Genomic DNA, 21804 nt, shown 5'->3' with positions numbered 1-21804 from the left:
GTGGCTGTTGTGGAGTGGAATTAAGGATATAGAAGTGGAAGGGTAGAAAATTTAATGCTGAATTGCTCTCTTGCTGCCAAAGGTAAAGCTCGAATGTGTGGGTGTATCGCTCAATGTGTGTGTGTGTGTGTGTGTGTGTGTGTGTGTGTGCCGCTAATGAAGGAATAAGGGTAGGATTATGCGTAGGATAATCTCATATATGTGGGTATATCGCTCAGTGGATGTTTGTGCGTGCGTCTGTGTGTGTGTTGCTAATAAGGGCGTGAATGTAGGGTTGAGTCGTGAGATGTGTCAGGTGAGGCGGGGGCGGGAGGCGCGGCAAAGCAAGGCCAAGCAGCTCAGCCCCTTGCAGAGATGATTAATCGCCTAGCATTGTGCCGCGCCTCAATGAGATCTTATTAGTAGGGCTCCGCATGTACGCCGTGCACGCGCCCCAATTCACGGCGCTGTAAGAGGATCAGCTTCTCCTGCGTAGTGTTTGTTTAATTTTGTTAGGGATTATAATAAACGTGTAATAAAAAAATGTACTTATGCTGTTTTGTGTTGATATAAGAGCCTGTTATTTAGGTATACTATGTGGTACGTGCAATATGAACTTTAATGTATATTCTTTAAAATATTAAAAAAAAAAAATGTATATGAAAGTTCAGGTTGCACGTACATACCACATATACCCGGCTCTTATGTCAACACAAAACAGCATAAGTCCATTTTTTTTATTACATGTTTATTATAATTTAAGTTATTAGTGTGTACATTCTATAAGGTTCAGTTTTATATGTTCTCCTAATGCACTGAAATAAAGTTTATTGTATAACTTCGTAGATATATTTTTTTTTAAGGCAAAGGAAACAAACCAAGAACAACAAGAAATTACACAAAGCCGCAACATGCTGCTCACAAAACCAATACAGAAGGTGTCAAGTAGTGCCTTAAAACAATAATTGAATTTAGTTCCAGAAGTGCCTGCATATTCCCATTTAAAAAAAAAAAAATCTTAGTCGCAGGAAGGTAACTCGGACTTGAAACAGTTCAGCTGAGGGGTTATATACCGATTGGTTTTATTAACGTGTAAAATATCAATATGCTTTCAACCGTGAGTATGATACAGCTACGTAACACCCTCCTACGTCCCGCTTTATTCCGTTGATGGGTCACTTCAGCTTATGAGTTCTCCGAGGGATGTGTCACGTTCCCTTGCTCATCACCGCGCCGCCAGTCACTCACCCGAAGCTTCACCTATCAGTTGTCTTTCCATTACGCCTACGACAACATTTCCCCCCACCCGGACCCACTCCCAGGGAAGACCTTGGCATGCAGGGATCGGTGAGAAGGGCGGGTTTGAGGTTGGGTAAGGAGGTTGGAAGGCTGACGAAGGGATAGTGGCCGAAGGGACGAGGCCGGTGGAGGGATAGTGGGATCGTGTGAAGGGGACGGGAGGAGTACGGAAAAGGGAGAACGGTCTGTAAAACGGACGGGTGCGTGGTGGTAGGGTACAGGAGGTGGAAGCAGTGCGGTTAAGGGGCAGACTGCAAGGCAAACAGGGAGGGGGACAGACGGTGGGTAGTGCGACGCGGGAGGCGGGAGGAATGGCGAGTGAGAGGGACAGGTCATGGGCAGTCTGATAGGGGGTCGGGATGAAGGGGACAGAAGGTGAAAGAAGAGCGGGTAAGGGGCAAATTAGAAACCAAACAGGGAGGGGGACGGACGGTGGGTGGTGGGACGCTGGAGACGGGAAGCAGGGCGGTTGAGGGGGACGTGTCATGGGCGGGCTTTTTTTTTTTTTTTTTTTTTTACAGCTAAGGAGACAGTTCAAGGGCGTGAGGAAAAATATAAAAAAAAAAGCCCGCTACTCACTGCTCCTGAATAGAGGTCAATGGAGTGGCCAAAAAGAGAGGTCAATTTCGGGAGGAGAGGTGTCCTGATACCCTCCTCTTGAAAGAGTTCAAGTCGTAGGCAGGAGGAAATACAGATGAAGGAAGATTGTTCCAGAGTTTACCAGCGTGAGGGATGAAAGAGTGAAGATGCTGGTTGACTCTTGCATAAGGGGTTTGGACAGCTTAGGGATGAGCATGAGTAGAAAGTCGTGTGCAGCGGGGCCGCGGGAGGGGGGGGAGGCATGCAGTTAGCAAGTTCAGAAGAGCGGTCAGCATGAAAATATCGATAGAAGATAGAAAGAGAGGCAACATGGCGGCGGAATTTAAGAGGTAGAAAACTATCAGTATGAGGAGGAGAGCTGATGAGACGAAGAGCCTTTGGCCCGTACCAAGAGTCATGAAGGTCGAGCCGCGTACCTTCCCTTCGACAATGTAGGCACGGCCTCAGACCGTGCCTTCAATCCTTCCCACAAGTCGCTCGGAAAGGTAAATGCACATACACACACTGCAACCTTCTTTTCATCTACCAGATCTAATGCACGCACACACATACAAACACACAGTGTTACTCATGGAGATATAATACCTCCATGGTGCTATTACAGCCATAATATTGTCCGTTTCATTCCGTCTGTCCACTCGTGAACGTAGATGTGGCACCTGCGCATTGTGAGTTTGTGATGGCGTGAAGTTCATTTGAATGTTTGTGTAAACAAAAAATCCTCAAACCATCGTATATGAACTGCAAACAGAAGATTTGCATCGATAATATACCATACAAGGACACGAAGAAACAACTTGTATATCAAACAGTATAGTTTGATCATACTCGAACGATCTATAGCCTTTCAGATACTCATATTTCATTTCATTAAGGGATATAAAGTGACATATGACTCGACAAGTGTCTATACATAAGGAATTTTGATGTTGCATGTATAAATAACATGGGTAGCTCTAATATTCGAAATAGCCTAGCATCGCTTTCAATAGTTATTATTTATTATTTCATGTTTTTTTTCCATTATTAATCGTTATCTATATGCAGTAAATTATTAAAATACCCTTTGTTTGCACTTCTAGATCCATATTTCTTAACTGAAATGTAAATGAATTTGAAAATCCATAGATCGTTAGAGAATGTGAGCCACGAAGGTTCCCGCCTGGCTGGTTCCTCTGTGCTTTGAAGGTGCGTGCTGTTGCTGTAAACAGACAAACGTATTCGCTGCATCTATAATATACGACCTTCCAATTAGAGAAAATATTTTCTCAGGTTGTTTTAACTGAACTGCAACTATTTGCCAAGCCAAATTTGGAAAATAAACATATTTTTCCTCGAAGGTATGAGGGACGACACGGGGTAGACCTTGCTTTCCCTTCGTCTCTCCCGCAGACCTTCGTTCCAAAAATGCTAGTGACTATAGGTACGCACCGTCCTTCCCTTCGATCTTCGTCGCTAAACCTTCGGGACTCTTGGTACGGGCCTTTGACTCCACTCTGTCAAGGAAAACTGTGAGTGGAGACCCCCACACATGAGATGCATACTCCATACGAGGGCGGACAAGGCCCCTGTAAATGGATAGCAACTGTGCGGGGGAGAAGAACTGGCCGAGACAGTACAGAACGCCCAGCCTCGAGGAAGCTGATTTAGTAAAAGATGAGATATGAAGTTTCCAGTTGAGATTTTGAATTAAGGATAGACCGAGGATATTTATTGTTGAAGAAGGTGATAGCTGAGTGTTGTCAAAGAATAGGGGATAGTTGTTTGGAAGATTGTGTCGAGTGGATAGGTGGAGAAACTGTGTTTTTGAGGCGTTGAAGGACACCAGGTTCATCTTGCCCCAGTCGGAAATAATAGTATGGTCTGAGGCTAAGCGTTCTGTTGCCTCCAGCCTTGAATCGTGCAGAGTGGAGTCATCGGCGTAAGAATGGATAGGACAGTTCGTTTTGGAAAGAAGATCATCAATGAACAACAGAAAGAGAGTGGGAGATAGGACAGAACCCTGTGGGACACCACTGCTAATAGATTTAGGGGAAGAACAGTGACCGTCTACCACAGCAGAAATAGAACGGTCAAAAAGGAAACTGGAGATAAAGGTACAGAGAGAAGGATAGAAACCATAGGAGGGTAGTTTGGAAAGCAAAGATTTGTGCCAGACCCTATCAAAAGCTTTTGATATGTACAGCGCAATAGCAAAGGTTTCACCGAAACGGCTAAGAGATGATGACCAAGAGTCAGTTAGGAAGGCAATGAGATCACCAGTAGAACGCCCCTTGTGGAACCCATACTGGTGATCAGATAGAAGGTCAGAAGTGGAAAGGTGCTTTTGAATCTTCCGGTTAAGGATTGATTCAAAAGCTTTAGATAGACAAGAAAGTAAAGCTATAGGACGGTAGTTTGAGGGATTGGAATGGTCACCCTTCTTAGGCACAGGCTGTATGAAGGCATACTTCCAGCAGGAAGGAAAGGTAGATGTTGACAGGCAGAGGCGAAAGAGTTTGACCAGGCAGGGTGACAGTACGGAGGCACAGTTTTTAAGGACAAAAGGAGGCACTCCATCAGGTCCATAAGTTTTCTGAGGATTGAGGCCAGAAAGGGCATAGAACGAGAGGAAGGGGACAGGAGGTGAAAGGAGAGCGAGTAAGGGCAAGGCCATCTAGTTGGCATTGCTCTATCGGCTGACGGTAGCCTAGCCGACCAAGTCGGTGACGCGACCCCTGTCGTATGCCCTCATTAATTGAATGATACTCTTGGAAACAAGATAATAGAGATATTTTCAAGTACAAAATACTTTGTTTTTCTTTTGAAGAATCAAGCTGAGGATGTCTCCTATTATTATAGTTACTACTTTTTCCTTCGTCACCGTAAATCTCGAGGAGGCGGTGGCTGAGTGGTTAGCGTCCCGGTCCCGAGTTCCGCCGGGTCCCAAATGAAGCGGGTTCCTATCCGCCGCTACCACCTGGAAGTTTTTCAGTCTCCGCCGAGTGGGGTAAAGCCCCGTTCACTCTGTGCCGACTCTGGGTCCTGACTACCAACGACTCTAGGGTACACGAGGCCTTGAAAGAGGTCTTGAGACTGTTGCCGAATGCTTCGCCGACGTCGTGACGGGAGTCTGGAGTCGTGAGGGTTAGCACGACATGCTGGCAACTAGTTCGCCGAATGTCCCAGACAGTCGGTATTACGCCAAGACCCCAATAAAACCTCACCCCCTTCTTGGAGCGTGGAAACCAACTTGTCAAATGGAAAAGTCGCTGGGTTGTCGTGGCCCAGAGTCGGCACAGTGTGAACGGGGCTTAAAACTACACACATTCTGTCCTGAAAACCAGCTATATCAACCCAGACTCTGGAGGACCTGTTCAAGTGAAATCAAGAAAGAGCTCATTAGTAAACTTCACTATATGAATACTTGCCTCCGCCATGACGGGCACGGACTGACCACCAGGACCTTAAAGAAAAGCCTACTGGCGCTAAAGACCTTGATATAAAATAAAATAATAAACAATCAAGTGTCTTGTCTTGCTGAGCACTATTGAAAAGGAGTCTCCTTGGTGTATTGAATAAGAACAAATGTTTCAGTCCAACCACTAAGTCGTCGGTAACCGGCGTGGCTACTGCATTTAATTTGTGGGATGTTCTACTTTTCCTTGTCTCTTCCCTGTGGCCACGCCGGTTGCCGACGACTTTTTGGTTGGTCTGACACATTTGTTCTTATTCAATACAACAAGGAGACTCATTTTCAATAGAGCTCAGCAAGACGCCTGAAATAAATAAAGACGAAGAAAAAGTAGTAACTATAATAAAAGTCGACGTCTTCAGCTTGATTCTTAAAAAGAAAAACAAAGTATTTTGTACTTGAATATTCTACTATTATCTTGTTTCCTAGAGTATCAATCAATCAATGGAGGAATACGGCGGGGGACGCATCGTTTCACCCACTCTATGAAACCACACCCAGGGGTTCCCCCGAGCAAGTCTCCATGCAGAACCCCTTCCACCCTGTGTACCTATATCATGGCAGAATCTATCGACTTTTTCAAACCGCGAATTCTGTGGCCTCCTCCCTAGCTAAAAATCTGTGGGCCTGGATTCGAGTCCCAGCAGTCCACCCAGCTGTTCATCCTCCCGTTCGGGTGGTCAATTAATGGGCACCTGGGGAAGCATGGGGAAGGTAAATTGTGGCAACCCGAAAATTGCACTGGCCCTGTGTCCCGGGGATCCCATCCATCATACCAAGGAGACGGGGATGAGCACCGCCGCCACGCGCAGCTACTGTATATATAGCATATGCTCCCAACTTTACACGTTTACCAATGAAGTGACAATGTGATGAACCCAGCAGAGAATCAGTTCACCGGCAAAAAGACTGAAACTAGAAACTTCCGGGTGTCAGACAACGCCACCCCATAAAGAGTCCCTCGCAACAACATTCTGTGGAACACCATCTCTCCTCTTCTAAACCTCACCCCTTCCTCACCGAAACACAGGTTTCTGAGGCTACTGACAGCAATCTATGCTCTGTTCCCTCCTACTATCTCTATCCTAAATTTCAATCCAAAGCTGGATGTTGCGCCTACGTGCGCAACAACATCACTTACTCTCGTGCCCACGACCTTGACTCTTCAGAATTTTCTACCATCTGGCTAAGACTTCGTTGTCATTCTATTACTAAATACATCTGTGCTGTTTATCTCTCACCTAACTCTCCTAACTATGTAAAATTCTTTAACTACTTTAACTCCAAAGTGGATCCCATCTTGACCTACTCTCCCTTCGCTGAAATCTCGAGATTTCAGTGTTCACCACCAGCTTTGGCTTTCATCCTCTTTCATTGACCAACCTGATGAACAAGTCTACAACTTTGCTTTCCTCAATGACCTAGAGCATTTGGTTCAGCACCCTACACGTATTCCCGACCGTCTTGGAGACTGGCCCAACATACTAGACTTCTTCCTTACCTCTAACTCTTCTGCTTACTCTGTCAAACTGTTCTCTCCGTTGGGCTCCTCCGATCACAACCTTATTTCTGTATCCTGTCCTATTGCTCCTGTACACCCTCTGGACCCACCGAAGAGGCGATGCTTCTGGCATTTTGCTTCAGCTCGGTGGGACCACCTGAGGATGTACTTTTCCGATTTCCCGTGGAATGATTACTGCTTCCAGGGTAGAGACCCCTCTGTGTGTGCCCAGCGCATCACAGAGGTGATTGTCTCTGGAATGGAGGCATACATTCCACGTACTTTCTCTACTCCTCATGCTAAAAAGCCTTGGTTTAATCACGCTTGTTCTCGTGCTGTCATAGATAGAGAGGCAGCTCACAAAAGGTACCAGAACCTTCGAACTCCCGCTAACCATGATCTTTACATTTCTGCCCGGAATCGTGCCAAATCTATTTTCCGACTTACCAAAAACTCCTTCATTGATAGAAAATGCCAAAACCTTGCTTTTTCTAATTATTCCCGTGACTTCTGGCATCTAGCCAAAAACATCTCCTCCAACTTCACTTCATCTTTTCCTCCTCTCCTTAGTCCTGACGGCAGCACCGCCGTCTGATCTATCTCTAAGGCTGAACTCTTCTCTCAAACTTTCTGTAAAAATTCCACTCTGGACGATTTTGGGCATATTCCTCTTACTCATCCTCCATCTGACTCCTTTATGCCTGTTATTGATATTCTTAAGAATGATGTTTGCTATGCCCTCTCTGGCCTCGACCATCAGAAGGCTTATAGACCTGATGGAGTGCCTCCTATTGTCCTTAAAAACTGTGCTTCCGTGCTGACACCCTGCCTGGTCAAACTCTTTCGCCTCTGTCTGTCAACATCTACCTTTCCTTTCTGCTGGAAGTATGCCTTCATACAGCCTGTGCTTAAGAAGGGTGACCGTTCCAATCCCTCAAACTACCGTCCTATAGCTTTGCTTTCTTGTCCATCTAAAGCTTTTGAATCAATCCTTCACCGGAAGATTCAAAAGCACCTTTCCACTTCTGATCTTCTATCTGGTCGCCAGTATGGGTTCCGCAAGGAACGTTCTACTGGGGATCTCATTGCCTTCCTAACTGACTCTTGGTCATCCTCTCTTAGCCGTTTCGGTGAAACCTTTGCTATTGCGCTGGACATATCAAAAGCCTTTGATAGGGTCTGGCACAAATCTTTGCTTTCCAAACTACCCTCCTACGGTTTCTATCCTTCTCTCTGTACCTTTATCTCCAGTTTCCTCTCTGACCGTTCTATTTCTGCTGTGGTAGACGGGCACTGTTCTTCCCCTAAACCTATTAATAGTGGTGTTCCATAGGGTTCTGCCCTATCTCCCATTCTCTTTCTGTTGTTCATTAATGATCTTCTTTCCAAAAAGAACTGTCTTATCCATTCCTACGCCGATGACTCTACTCTGCATTACTCAACTTCTTTTAATAGAAGACCCACCCAACAGGAACTAAACGATTCCAGGCTGGAGGCAGCAGAACGCTTAGCCTCAGACCTTACTATTATTTCCGATTGGGGCAAGAAGAACCTGGTGTCCTTCAACGCCTCAAAAACACAGTTTTTCCACCTATCCACTCGACACAATCTTCCAAACAACTATCCCCTGTTCTTTGACAACACTCAGCTATCACCTTCTTCAACACTAAACATCCTCGGTCTATCCTTAACTCAAAATCCCAACTGGAAACTTCATATTTCTTCTCTTACTAAATCAGCTTCCTCGAGGCTGGGCGTTCTGTACCGTCTCCGCCAGTTCTTCTTCTCCGCACAGCTGCTATTCATTTACGGGGGCCTTGTCCGCCCTCGTATGGAGTATGCATCTCACGTGTGGGGGCTCCACTCACACAGCTCTCTTGGACAGAGTGGAGTCTAAAGGCTCTTCGTCTCATCAGCTCTCCTCCTCTTACTGATAGTCTTCTACCTCTTAAATTTCGCCGCCATGTTGCCTCTCTTTCTATCTTCTATCGATATTTTCATGCTGACTGCTCTTCTGAACTTGCTAACTGCATGCCTCCCCCCCTCCCGCGGCCTCGCCATACACGACTTTCTACTCAAGCTCATCCCTTTACTGTCCAAATCCCTTACGCAAGAGTTAACCAGCATCTTCACTCTTTCATCCCTCACGCTCGTAAACTCTGGAACAATCTTCCTTTATCTGTATTTCCTCCTTCCTACGACTTGAACTCTTTCAAGAGGAATGTATCAGGACACCTCTCCTCCTGAAATTGACCTCTCTTTCGGTCACTCCTCTAACTCTTTTTAGGAGCAGTGGGTAGCGGGCTTTTTTTATGCCCTTGAACTGACTCCTCTGCTGTAAAAAAACCCCCAATTAGTAAAGGTATTGCTAGGCTGAAATAATTACGTGACAGTTACGGCGCAGTATCATTCTATGTTCATGAGTAAAACACAATTTGACCATCCATTTAATTAAAATGTACGTATTCACATGTGTTTCTGAATGACAAATAAAAAGACCATTAATTAGGGCATTACTTTAATATTATCCGCATGACGTCATGAGATCATGAGGCCATGCGTCAAAGCATATACATACATTATGAAGGGAATCATTATCCAAACTTGTCGTGAAACTTTCAAGTCTTAAATGCAAATACGTGTACTTTTATCATTTTGTTCAACTGGACCTCAGTCAGCTACATATACTAAAACGTTTGTTCTCCAACACGCTTCCTGTCTGTTATCGCTTCCGGTGCTCTATCAGCTACAGCGCCTGTGCACCCACCGCGGCGCAGCGAAGGACCGCACAAGAGGGCTCGGGTGGGGGGAGGGTTAGTGGAGAGGCCCCCTGCTCAGATATAATAATTATTCTTTATGTTAGAGTGCTTTTTCATTCTCTCAGATTTTCAAATGAAACTCATTTGGGGTCCACTTTTTCTCCGGGGACAATCTCTCAACCCTCCTCCCCGTAGCCATGCCGATGGCTAATATATATATATATATATATATATATATATATATATATATATATATATATATATATATATATATATATATATATATATATATATATATATATATATATATATATATATATATATATATATATATATATATATAAATATATATATATATATATATATATATATATATATATATACTACTGGTGCTACTAATTCGAATACCAATACAAACAATGATAATAATAATAATAATAGGTTAATATTAATGCTAATAATAATAATAATAATAATAAGCTAATATTAATGATAATAATAGGCTAATATTAATGCTAAAAATGATAATAATAATAGGCTAATATTAATGCTAATAATGATAATAATAAGCTAATATTAATTTTTTTTTTTTTTACAACAAAGGAGGCAGCTCAAGGGCACACAAAAAAAGAAAACAATAATAAAAAAAGCCCGCTACTCGCTGCTCCTAAAAAAGAAACAAAAGAGGTGGCCGAAAGGATGATCAAATACGGGAGGAGAGGTGTCCTGATACCCTCCTCTTGAAAGAGTTCAAGTCGTAGGCAGGAGGAAATACAGATGAAGGAAGATTGTTCCAGAGTTTACCAGCGTGAGGGATGAAAGAGTGAAGATGCTGGTTAACTCATGCATAAGGGGTTTGGACAGTATAGGGATGAGCATGAGTAGAAAGTCGAGTGCAGCGGAGCCATAGGAGGGAGGGAGGCATGTAGTTAGCAAGTTCAGAAGAGCAGTCAGCGTGGAAATATCGATAGAAGATAGAAAGAGAGGCAACATTGCGGCGGAATTTAAGAGGTAGAAGACTATCAGTATGAGGAGGAGAGCTGAAGAGACGAAGAGCCTTAGCCTCCACTCTGTCCAGAAGAGCTGTGTGAGTGGAGCCCCCCCACACATGAGATGCATACACCATACGAGGGCGGACAAGGCCCCTGTATATGGACAGCAACTGTGCAGGGGAGAAGAACTGGCGGAGACGGTACAGAACGCCCAGCCTCGAGGAAGCTGATTTAGTAAGAGATGAGATATGAAGTTTCCAGTTGAGATTTTGAGTTAAGGATAGACCGAGGATGTTTAGTGTTGAGGAAGGTGATAGCTGGGTGTTGTCAAAGAATAGGGGATAGTTGTTTGGAAGATTGTGTCGAGTGGATAGGTGGAGAAACTGTGTTTTTGAGGCGTTGAAGGACACTAGGTTCTTCTTGCCCCTATCGGAAATAATAGTAAGGTTTGAGGCTAAGCGTTCTGCAGCCTCCAGCCTTGAGTCGTTAAGTTCCTGAAGGGTGGGTCTTCTATTAAAAGAAGTTGAGTAATGCAGAGTGGAATCATCGGCGTAGGAATGGATAGGACAGTTCGTTTTGGAAAGAAGATCATCAATGAACAACAGAAAAAGAGTGGGAGATAGAACAGAACCCTGTGGGACACCACTGTTAATAGATTTCGGGGAAGAACAGTGACCGTCTACCACGGCAGAAATAGAACGGTCAGAAAGGAAACTGGAGATAAAGGTACAGAGAGAAGGATAGAAACCATAGGAGGGTAGTTTAGAAAGCAAAGATTTGTGCCAGACCCTATCAAAAACCTTTTGATATGTCCAGCGCAATAGCAAAAGTTTCACCGAAACGGCTAAGAGAGGATGACCAAGAGTCAGTTAGGAAGGCAATGAGATCACCAGTAGAACGTTCCTTGCGGAACCCATACTGGCGATCAGATAGAAGGTCAGAAGTGGAAAGGTGCTTTTGAATCTTCTGGTTAAGGATTGATTCAAAAGCTTTAGATAGACAAGAAAGTAAAGCTATAGGACGGTAGTTTGAGGGATTGGAGCGGTCACCCTTCTTAGGCACAGGCTGTATGAAGGCATACTTCCAGCAAGAAGGAAAGGTAGATGTTGACAGGCAGAGGCGAAAGAGTTTGACCAGGCAGGGTGACAGCACGGAGGCACAGTATTTAAGGACAATAGGAGGCACTCCATCAGGTCCATAAACCTTCTGAGGATTGAGGCCAGAGAGGGCGTAGAAAACATCATTTTGAAGAATCTTTATAACAGGCATAAAGGAGTCAGAGGGGGGATGAGTAGGAGGAATATGCCCAGAATCGTCCAGAGTGGAGTTTTTAGAAAAAGTTTGAGAGAAGAGTTCAGCCTTAGAGGACTGAGGAGTGGAGGGAAAGATGAAGAAGTGAAGTTGGAGGAGATGTTTTTGGCTAGATGCCAGAAGTCACGGGAAGAGTAAGAGAAAGCAAGGTTTTGACATTTTCTATTAATGAAAGAATTTTTGGTTAGTCGGAGAATAGATTTGGCACGATTTCGGACAGAAATGTAAAGTTCATAATTAGCATTAGTTTGAAGGCTCTGGTACCTTTTGTGAGCTACCTCTCTATCATTGACAGCACGAGAACAAGCGTGATTAAACCAAGGCTTTTTAGCGTGAGGAGTAGAGACAGAACGAGGAATGTATGCCTCCATTCCAGAGACAATCACCTCTGTGATGCGCTGAGCACACACAGAGGGGTCTCTATCCTGGAAGCAATAATCATTCCACGGGAAATCGGAAAAGTACATCCTCAGGTCGTCCCACCGAGCTGAAGCAAAATGCCAGAAGCATCGCCTCTTCGGTGGGTCCAGAGGGTGTACAGGAGCGATAGGACAGGATGCAGAAATAAGATTGTGATCGGAGGAGCCCAACGGAGAGAACAGTTTGACAGAATAAGCAGAAGGGTTTGAGGTAAGGAAGAGGTCTAGAATGTTGGGCCGATCTCCAAGACGGTCGGGAATACGTGTAGGGTGCTGGACCAACTGCTCTAGGTCGTTGAGGATAGCAAAGTTGTAGGCTTGTTCACCAGGATGGTCAGTGAAAGAGGATGAAAGCCAAAGCTGGTGGTGAACATTGAAATCTCCTAGGATGGAGATTTCAGCGAAGGGAGAGTGGGTCAAGATGTGCTCCACTTAAAGAGTTCAAATAGTCAAAGAATTTTACATAGTTGGTAGAAGTAGGTGAGAGATAAACAGCACAGATGTAATGTACAGATGCTAATAATAGGCTAATATTAATGCTAATAAAACAATAATAATAATAATAATAATAATAATAATAGGCTAATATTAATGCTAATAATAATAATAGGCTAATATTAATGATAATAATAATAATAATAATAATAATGTTACCCAGCACCGGAATCGAACCACTTCGAGTCGAACAGCGGCGCAAACGCACAAATTCAATTGCGGTGTTTTGTAACATTCAATTTGCCTTTTTCTTGACCCTTATGATAATAACAATAGTGTTTTTAATAATGATAATAATAGGCCAAAGAAGGTTGATTATACTCACTGGCAGCGGGCGCCACGCATGTGGTTGGAGTCCTGGCTGGGGTACAATCGATGGTAATAATGATATTAATAATAATAATGATAATAGTAATAATAATAATAATAATAATAATAATGATGATGATGATGATGATGATGATGATGATGATGATAATAATAATAATAATAATAATAATAATAATAATAATAATAATAATAATAAAAATTGTAATAATGATGATGATAATAATAATAATAATAATAATAATAATAATAATAATAATAATAATAATAATAATAATAATAATAAAAATTGTAATAATGATGATGATAATAATAATAATAATAATAATAATAATAATAATAATAATAATAATAATAATATTAATAATAATAATAATGACTGATAATAATAATAGCAATATAGTTATAATCATCCTTATCATCATGATCACCATTACCATCATCATCGCTATCATCATTAAGTTCATCATCGTGGGCAACATCATTATCATAATATACACAATCATCATTAAAAGAACATAAGAACATAATGAGTAGGCAAGTGGTCAGTAGGCCACACCTTCCCATTTACTACACTTACCCACCACATGTTAATTATATATATATATATATATATATATATATATATATATATATATATATATATATATATATATATATATATATATATATATATATATATATATAAAACACCATCTCCCCTCTATAGTACCTACCACCTCTACCATCCCCTCTATTCATTGTAACTTTTCTTGTGTATTTCTTCAGTACTGCCACTCACCACAGGACCGTCAATTAAGGATGTTCCACTCGACCCCCATTATATGTGTAAACCAATTTTTAATACTGTCACTCACAACATGACTGTCAAAGAGGTTCCACTCGTCCTCCGCAATAATATTATGTGTAAACCAATTTCTGCTGGTGTCTTATTCATCCTACTTTTAATTATTGACATCATAGTGTGGCCAGGATGTGAGAGGAAGCCGTGGCCACAGTCCGCCGGGGTAGTGAACGATTGGTGGCCTCATCCCTATCCCACTACGGTCCGCTCTATTTTCCGATGGGAGCGTCATTTGGGGCGAGGTATCCGTCGTCGTAGATGTTTTCGTCAACTTTCTTCGAGCCGATTTTTTTTCCGGGGGGATCTCTTCCCGGAATGAGGTAGCCTTCTTCGTACAAGTCTTCGTCGATTTTTTTTCCGGGGGGAGCTTTTCCCGGAATGAGGTAGCCTGCTTCGTACAAGTCTTCGTCGATTTTTTTTCCGGGGGGAGCTTTTCCTGGAGCGTCCTCTCTCATTGGGCCGATTTCTATCTCATCGTAGATTGGCTCTGAGGGAGGAGGGTCACGGAACCATTAAATTAGGCGAAAAATATGGAGAGAGAGAGAGAGAGAGAGAGAGAGAGAGAGAGAGAGAGAGAGAGAGAGAGAGAGAGAGAGAGAGAGAGAGAGAGATTTACATAGATTTACATAGAAAATCAGACCACACAGACCCCATGGTCCAGACTTGGTGGTCTGTCCTTAAACCTAAGTGATTTTACATTAATCAGAAGACTCCAAAACGTTGCATTTCTACTCTAGTTGATATTAAGTTGAAGGAAGTGACGGTCGAGCTTATTTTTGAAGGAGTCAATCGTGTTACACTGGACCACTGATGATGGGAGCTTATTCCATTCTCGCACTACAACGTTGGTGAAGAAAAATTTGGTGCAGTTTGAATTTACTTTTTTACATCTGAGTTTTACGCCATTGTTCCTCGTGCGCAAAGTGTCATCGATCATAAACAATGTTGATCTGTCTACATTCGTGAAACCATTAAGTATTTTAAAACATTCGATCAGTTTTCCTCGGAGGCGACGTTTCTCAAGAGAGAACATGTTAAGGGTAGAAAGCCTTTCTTCGTAGGATTTGTTGCGCAAGGAAGGGATAATTTTCGTTGCCCGACGCTGAACACCTTCTAATTTAGCAATATCCTTTGCATGGTGGGGTGACCAAAACTGTACCGCATATTCCAAGTGGGGTCTGACTAAACTGTTGTAGAGCGGGAGTATTACATCTTTATTCTTAAATAAAAAGTTTCTTTTAATGAAGCCCAACATTCTGTTCGCTTTATTTGCTGCATCGATGCATTGCTGTGAGAATTTGAGGTTTGACGCGATTTTGACCCCCAAGTCCTTGACGCATTGAACGCTTTTGAGTTTAACGCCGCGCATTTCGTAATCAAACTTCTTATTCCTCGTTCCAACTTGAAGGACCTGGCACTTGTCTACGTTAAAGGGCATCTCCCATCTATCCGACCAAGCTGAAATTTTGTGCAAATCCTCTTGGAGGCTCTGCCTGTTTTCGTCAGTGAGAACCGAGTTACCAATCTTTGTGTCGTCTGCAAATTTACTAATGCGGTTATTGAGTCCAACATCCACGTCGTTGATGTAAATAATGAAGAGCACTGGGCCAAGAACCGAGCCCTGAGGGACGCCACTAGTGACCGGCGCCCACTCTGAGTTAAATCCGTCAATCACTACTCTTTGTTGTCTGTTGCTCAACCAATTCGCGATCCATTGGTTTACCTGACCGTCAATACCTATTTGCTTTAATTTGTAAAGTAATTTATGATGCGGGACTTTATCAAACGCTTTCTGGAAATCAAGATAGACTACGTCCAGTGATTTGGTTACGTCATAAACAGTGAAGAGGTCGTTATAAAAGGTTAATAGATTTGATAGGCAGGATCTTTTGTTTCGGAAGCCATGTTGTGAGTCCCCAATTAATGAGTGGCTTTCAAGGTAACTCACAATTTTGTCTCTAATTATGCCCTCAAGTAGCTTACCTACAACCGAAGTTAGACTAATGGGCCTGTAATTACCTGGTACTTTTTTGTCTCCTTTCTTAAAAATCGGTGTCACGTTAGCCTTTTTCCAATCTGAAGGGACAGTGCCTTGTCGCAAGGACATATTGAATACGGTTGTGAGGGAGGAGAGTATTTCGCTCTTTGTTTCTTTCAGCAGAGATGGATATACTTTATCAGGTCCAGGACTTTTATTTGTTTTAAGTGATTTGAGGGCTTTAAGGACTTCATCGGGTTTTATTTCAAAGTTAGAGAATGCATGCTCGGGATTTACATTAGTACTGGTGTTGGTGGTGGTGGTGGGAGGACTGTTATTATTAAACACCGAGGAAAAGTAATTATTTAATAGGTTTGCAACGTGTTGGCTGTCAGTCACTAGTGCACCGTCGCTGTTTGTTAAAGGTCCAATTCCACTTCTGATCGCCTTTCTGTTGTTTATGTAACTGAAGAAGGATTTCGGATTATTTTTACAGTTGGCTGCAATATTTTCTTCATATCTACGGAGAAAGAAGCCGGACGGATGTGCCTGACGCACTGACGCACTAATCTTTTTACTCGTCGCCTTGCATCATTGTAAAGTCTAATGTTTTCGGGCGTGCTTTGGTCTTTCTTTAACCTGTAAGACAATTTTCTCTCCTTGACTGAGTGTTTAATTTCGCTATTAAACCAAGGTGGACTTTTATTAGTGTTAATTCGCTTCTCGCACAAGGGGACAAATGTGTCCTGCTGAGTGAGTAAGTGATTTTTAAAGTTTAGCCAGGCGTCCTCTACATTGCCGTCATCTGATAGTTGCATATCTATTAGTTTTCGTCGGACTTCTACGAAGTTGGCTCTTTTGAAATTGGGCACCTTAACTTTATTTTCAGTCACCGATGTTTGAGATCTAATGTCAACGCGCACTAGTTCATGATCGCAGGAACCGAGGTGTTCTCCTACCGTGACATTACTGACTAGGTTATCTTGGGTCGCTATAACAAGGTCAAGTATGTTATTTTGTCGAGTTGGTTCAGAAACCATTTGGCTTAGATAATTTTCCTCTAGAAATTCAATCATTCTATGGGACTCACCTTCTGTACCCGACAGTGTCGCCCAGTCGATATGGGGGAGGTTAAAGTCTCCTAGTATCAGTGAGTCGCTGTTATTAAGTGACTGCCTTAAGACGCTGTACATTTCAAGATCGCCATCAAGTGATTGCCCCGGAGGCCTGTAAGTGACAGATATATTTAAATTGACTTTTGCAATGTTTACTCGCACGCACAAATGTTCAACGTTACTGTTTCTTGGTGTTTTGTCAGTAGGTTGCAAGTAGCTTTTGACAAAAAGGGCGACACCACCCCCTCTACGGTTTACACGATCATTGTTGAAGAATCTGTAGCCATCTATGTTGTATTCGGAACTTAAATCAATATTAGTGGTGTCGATAAATGTTTCGGTTATAGCAATTACGTCAAAGAGAGAGAGAGAGAGAGAGAGAGAGAGAGAGAGAGAGAGAGAGAGAGAGAGAGAGAGAGAGGAACACTAACCTTCTTTGGTCATCCCTCGCTGCTGCCCTTTCATCTGCCTCTTCATCCTCGTCATCACCGCAATCAGCACCAGCATGAGCACCATCATCATTCCTGACGCCACTACCATCAACCACAACATCGGTGACTGCTGGGCTTGGGTTTCAGCATCATGGGATTTACAAGATTGTGCCTCCATGCTTGTAAGGCTTTGGATTGAGAGTGGGTGGGGGGCGTGTTTCGAAGATAAATGGCCGACGTGAAGGCTTGGCGGAGAAAGAAGCCGGACGGATGTGCCGCTCCCCTCTTGAGTCACAGAAGCTATATATAGCTCCTCCTGACGCCGCGAATCCTGACTTGAGCCCCAGCACTGCACAAGGGGCCTGGCAGCTGACACGCCTTACTGTAATCACCAGTATTCACCTATGATATATATTCGGCGTCGATGTGCTACCGGGGCAGTTTCAGGGCCAGCAGGACGATGGCTGAAGCAGGAGCGAGGTGGCGATGATCCGCTTCGTGGCTCTTGTCTCCTGTGAGTGCTTGATAAAATGTCAGAAGGCGACTCATCTGCAGGATTTCCTTTGTTCTTCTCTCAGATTAGAAACACACTCACACTCACACACACACACACACACACACACACACACACACACACACACACACACACACACATGGATTTTTTTTTTTTTTTTTTCAATCAAGGGTATAGTACGAAGAGGAAGTGGGTTAGTGGTGAGGTACAGGTGGGGAATAGGAAAGACAGTAGGAGTGTACAGTTGTATGGTGTAGGTTCGTTAGTTGTTCTGGTGTAGTTATTGTTTATCGGGCACCTTATTTGTATACCCCCGGCGTGCTGGGGGTTTGTGTGTTTGGATTGTTTGTGTGTAGAGAGCTAAGCTAAGCTATGGCGTCACTTGTGTGAAGTGATGTGTGGGCGGTTGTTCTCGTAGTGACTTCAAGCTGCGCGGAAACCAGGGGTGGACCAAGTTCGTGCTGCCGTCAAGCTCCTTGACGTGGGTGTAGTTCACGTCGTCTTGCTGGTCTAGCTTCTCCCATATCTTTCCGGCCGCCTCCCGTAGCCTTGTGCTGACTAGTTGTACTCCGAGTCTGCGGTGTTGTGCTGCTGTGTTTTCCGTGTACGGGTATTTCTGTCCGGTGGCAAATCTCAGCGCTTTGTTCTGCAGCCTCTGAAGCTGTAACATCTTGGTTTGGGAAGCCATGTGTGTCGGGGTGGGTGAGTAGTGTAGTATAGGAAGTATCTTAGTCTTTACTAGATACAGTTTGAGCCGCTCTGTGAAGTGCCAGAATCTGTTTAGTGATGTGAGGGCTGTTTTAACTTTCATGGTTTTGTCGTTGACGTGTTTAACGATCAGGCCGGTGGATGTCACTGTGTGGCCTAATATCTGGCATTGTTTTTGGTGGGAGATGGTGTTGCCCTGTATTTGTATGTCATTTAATTTTTTCCTGCCGAGTGCGACCACAGCGAACTTGTCTATGTTTGTCTTGATCTTCCATTTTTTTTCAAATGTGTTGAGTCTGTTCGCCTCCCGCACGACCAGGGCGTCATGGTGGTCTAGGGTACCGTTGGAGGTCACTATTTGTGTCGCGTCGTCAGCATAATATATATCCATACAGCTTCTGTTATCAGACCGGGGCATGTCAGAGGTGTAGGTGATGAAGAGCGTTGGTGATAACACGCTGCCCTGTGGCACGCCGCTGTGCAGGGGGAACGGGGAGGATATTGCTGACTTAACTCGAATGGAAGCTGAGCGCTGATCAAGGAAGCTACATAACAGTTTTTCCGTTAGCTCTGGCAGTCCGAGTTGAATTATTTTGTATTGCAGGCCCTGTAGCCAGACTTTATCAAACGCTTTGCTGATGTCGCGTTGGATAATAGTGCAGTTTAGTCCTTGTCCTTTAGTGAGTGCTACCTTTTCGCTGGCGATGGAGATAGCTGACGTAGGGATCCTCCCTACCCTGAAGCCATACTGGGACGGGTTATAAAGGTTGTTTTCCTCCAGGTGACATCTGAGTCGTAAGTTGATTATTCTTTCAAAGATTTTTCCAGGGACTTCTAGGAGTGAGATTGGTCTGTAGTTCTTGGGATCCGTGGATGGTTTGCCTGGTTTAGGTATCATGGTGAGAGTGGCGACTTTGAATCGTTGAGGGAAGTAACCTGTTGTTAACATCGCATTATATATGGTGAGTAGGTACGCCAGCCCCCGGGGGGGTAACATGCTGATTTGTTGTTTATCTATTTTGCTCTCTCCGGGCGACGTGGTTTTCGTTTTGTTTATAGCTGACCGGAGCTCGGCTGTGCCTATTTCCATAGTCAACAGATGGGCCTGTGTTAGGCGTTGCAGATCAATCGTATGGTGTGGCCTGGTTCTTGTTGGGTCCTGTTGGAGCCATGCCTTTACTTCCCGTACATGGATACGTACACACCGTTCCGGTAGCTCAGTGGTAAAGCTCTGCGCTGTCAGACTTCACGGCCTGTCAGGCTGAGGTTCGTGCCCCAGTGAGGCTGGTATTCTTCCACTGACAAGGAGCGTTTACAGTCCCCCCTTGAGCAAGGGGTGTGGGGTGTGTGGGGTGTGAAGGTCCAGCAGTACCCAAAGATCGACTACTGAGCCTTGCTCTAATCGGGAGGGTACTTATGGCGATGACGAGCCCAGTCGTGATGAGGTCGTGGGTGAATTACACACATGGGGATCTCGATCTGGGATGCCGTGTTCAGTAAGCTCACCTCAACTAAACACGGAGGTTCCGGGTTTGATTCTTGTCTTACCCGGACCCGAAGATCTCGAACCTTTCTGGACACGGACGCCAGTGCGGAAGGCGTCGGGGCTGTCCTGTCGCAGGTGAATGAGGGGCGGGAGCACGTGGTGGCTTACTACACCGCCAAGTTAACTAGTCCGAACACAACGATACTGCGTGACGAGGAAGAGCTGCTTGCTCCTGAGTGTGTGTGTGTGTGTGTGTGTGTGTGTGTGTGTGTGTGTGTGTGTGTGTGTGTGTGTGTGTGTGTGTGTAATTCACCACGGCCTGATCACGTGTTGGACTCGCAATCACCAGCAGGTACCATCCCGACATGAGCAAGTGCTCTTTATCGTCGATTTTTGGGTACTACCAGGACCTCACACACCACACACCCCATCCCTCTTGTTCAAGGGATGACAGTAACCACTCCTAGTCAAAGGAAAATATCCGGCCTGAGCGGGCTCGAACCGCCGCCCTATCAGACCTTGAAGCCTGGCAGCACAGCGCTCTAACCAGTTGCGCCACGGATTGTGTGTGTGTGTGTGTGTGTGTGTGTGTGTGTGTGTGTGTGTGTTACACTTGTATATGTACATTCATGGAGGTACCTCCATGTATATGTATATTCCTTGACCCATCAAGAAGCTCATGTCTTGACATTAAGTTCCACAAAATTTGAGACTTCGTATTCTGATATGTATCAATTGATGTATTTGTATCATTATTACTATTACGCATATTTAATGAAGAAATTATTTGTTCAGTATATTCCTATACAATAATAGTTAAATAACAGTTTATTTGCAGTCAGTTATCTTTTCATTATGTATGATAAAACAAGTAAAAATACTAATAAATAAACAAACAACAAAAGGAAAACAGTGAGGTAGCGGTCTGACAGCAGCCCAGGCTGACCTGACCGCGACCTACCTACCCGACTGACGTCATTAGGGGAGTGAAGAGGCCTCTACTCTAGATGGCCTTGGTAAGGGGCAAACTAGAAGGCAAACAGGGAGGGGGACAGACGGTGGCTGGTGCGACGCGGGAGACGGTGAGCAGGGCGGGTGAGGGGGCAGGTCATATGAGGTCTGGCTGGTGAACAGAAGGACGGGGAGGTGAGGAGAAGGCGAGGTTGGGGGGGGGGGGGGGGTTGAGCACGTCCCAGGCCGTAGCGGGTTGTTGACTGAGGGTGACTGAGGGCTATTGAGGGTCAGATTGGTGTGGAGGCACGATTACCTCGCTGGACGGGCGGATTATGAGAGCCTCGTCCGGCCCCCCTCTCAGGTTGTATCGCGTCTATTAGCGGCGGAGAATGGCGCGACTGACGTGACGGAATGGAAATACCCCGAACGGACATCATGGGGAGAGGCTCGTCGATATCTGTATATTTTGTGGGGATGAGAAACTTTCGGGGGAGGATGTGTCAGGCTGCAGTAGTTAGTTTAAGGGAATAAATAAAAATACAGGAATGAAAATACGCCGGACGGACATCATTGGGGAAAGCCTCGTCAACACTGTACGATGTGTCGGGCTGAGTAACGTTGGAGGGAGGATGTAACAG

General features: G+C 44.2%; 1 long non-coding RNA gene across 1 annotated transcript; it reads right to left on the bottom strand.

The window, feature by feature from the left end:
* Nucleotides 1-10953: 10953 nt before the first annotated feature.
* Nucleotides 10954-18018, bottom strand: LOC126995516 (uncharacterized). Its single transcript, XR_007750352.1, has 2 exons — nt 17505-18018; nt 10954-14467 (listed from the first exon to the last, which is right to left on the bottom strand). It is a non-coding gene; the product is annotated as an uncharacterized LOC126995516 (long non-coding RNA).
* Nucleotides 18019-21804: the final 3786 nt, after the last annotated feature.

Source organism: Eriocheir sinensis, chromosome 8 (assembly GCF_024679095.1).
Source record: "Eriocheir sinensis breed Jianghai 21 chromosome 8, ASM2467909v1, whole genome shotgun sequence".
NCBI classification, from domain to species: Eukaryota; Metazoa; Arthropoda; class Malacostraca; order Decapoda; family Varunidae; genus Eriocheir; species Eriocheir sinensis.
This window is presented reverse-complemented; position numbering and strand designations above follow the sequence as displayed.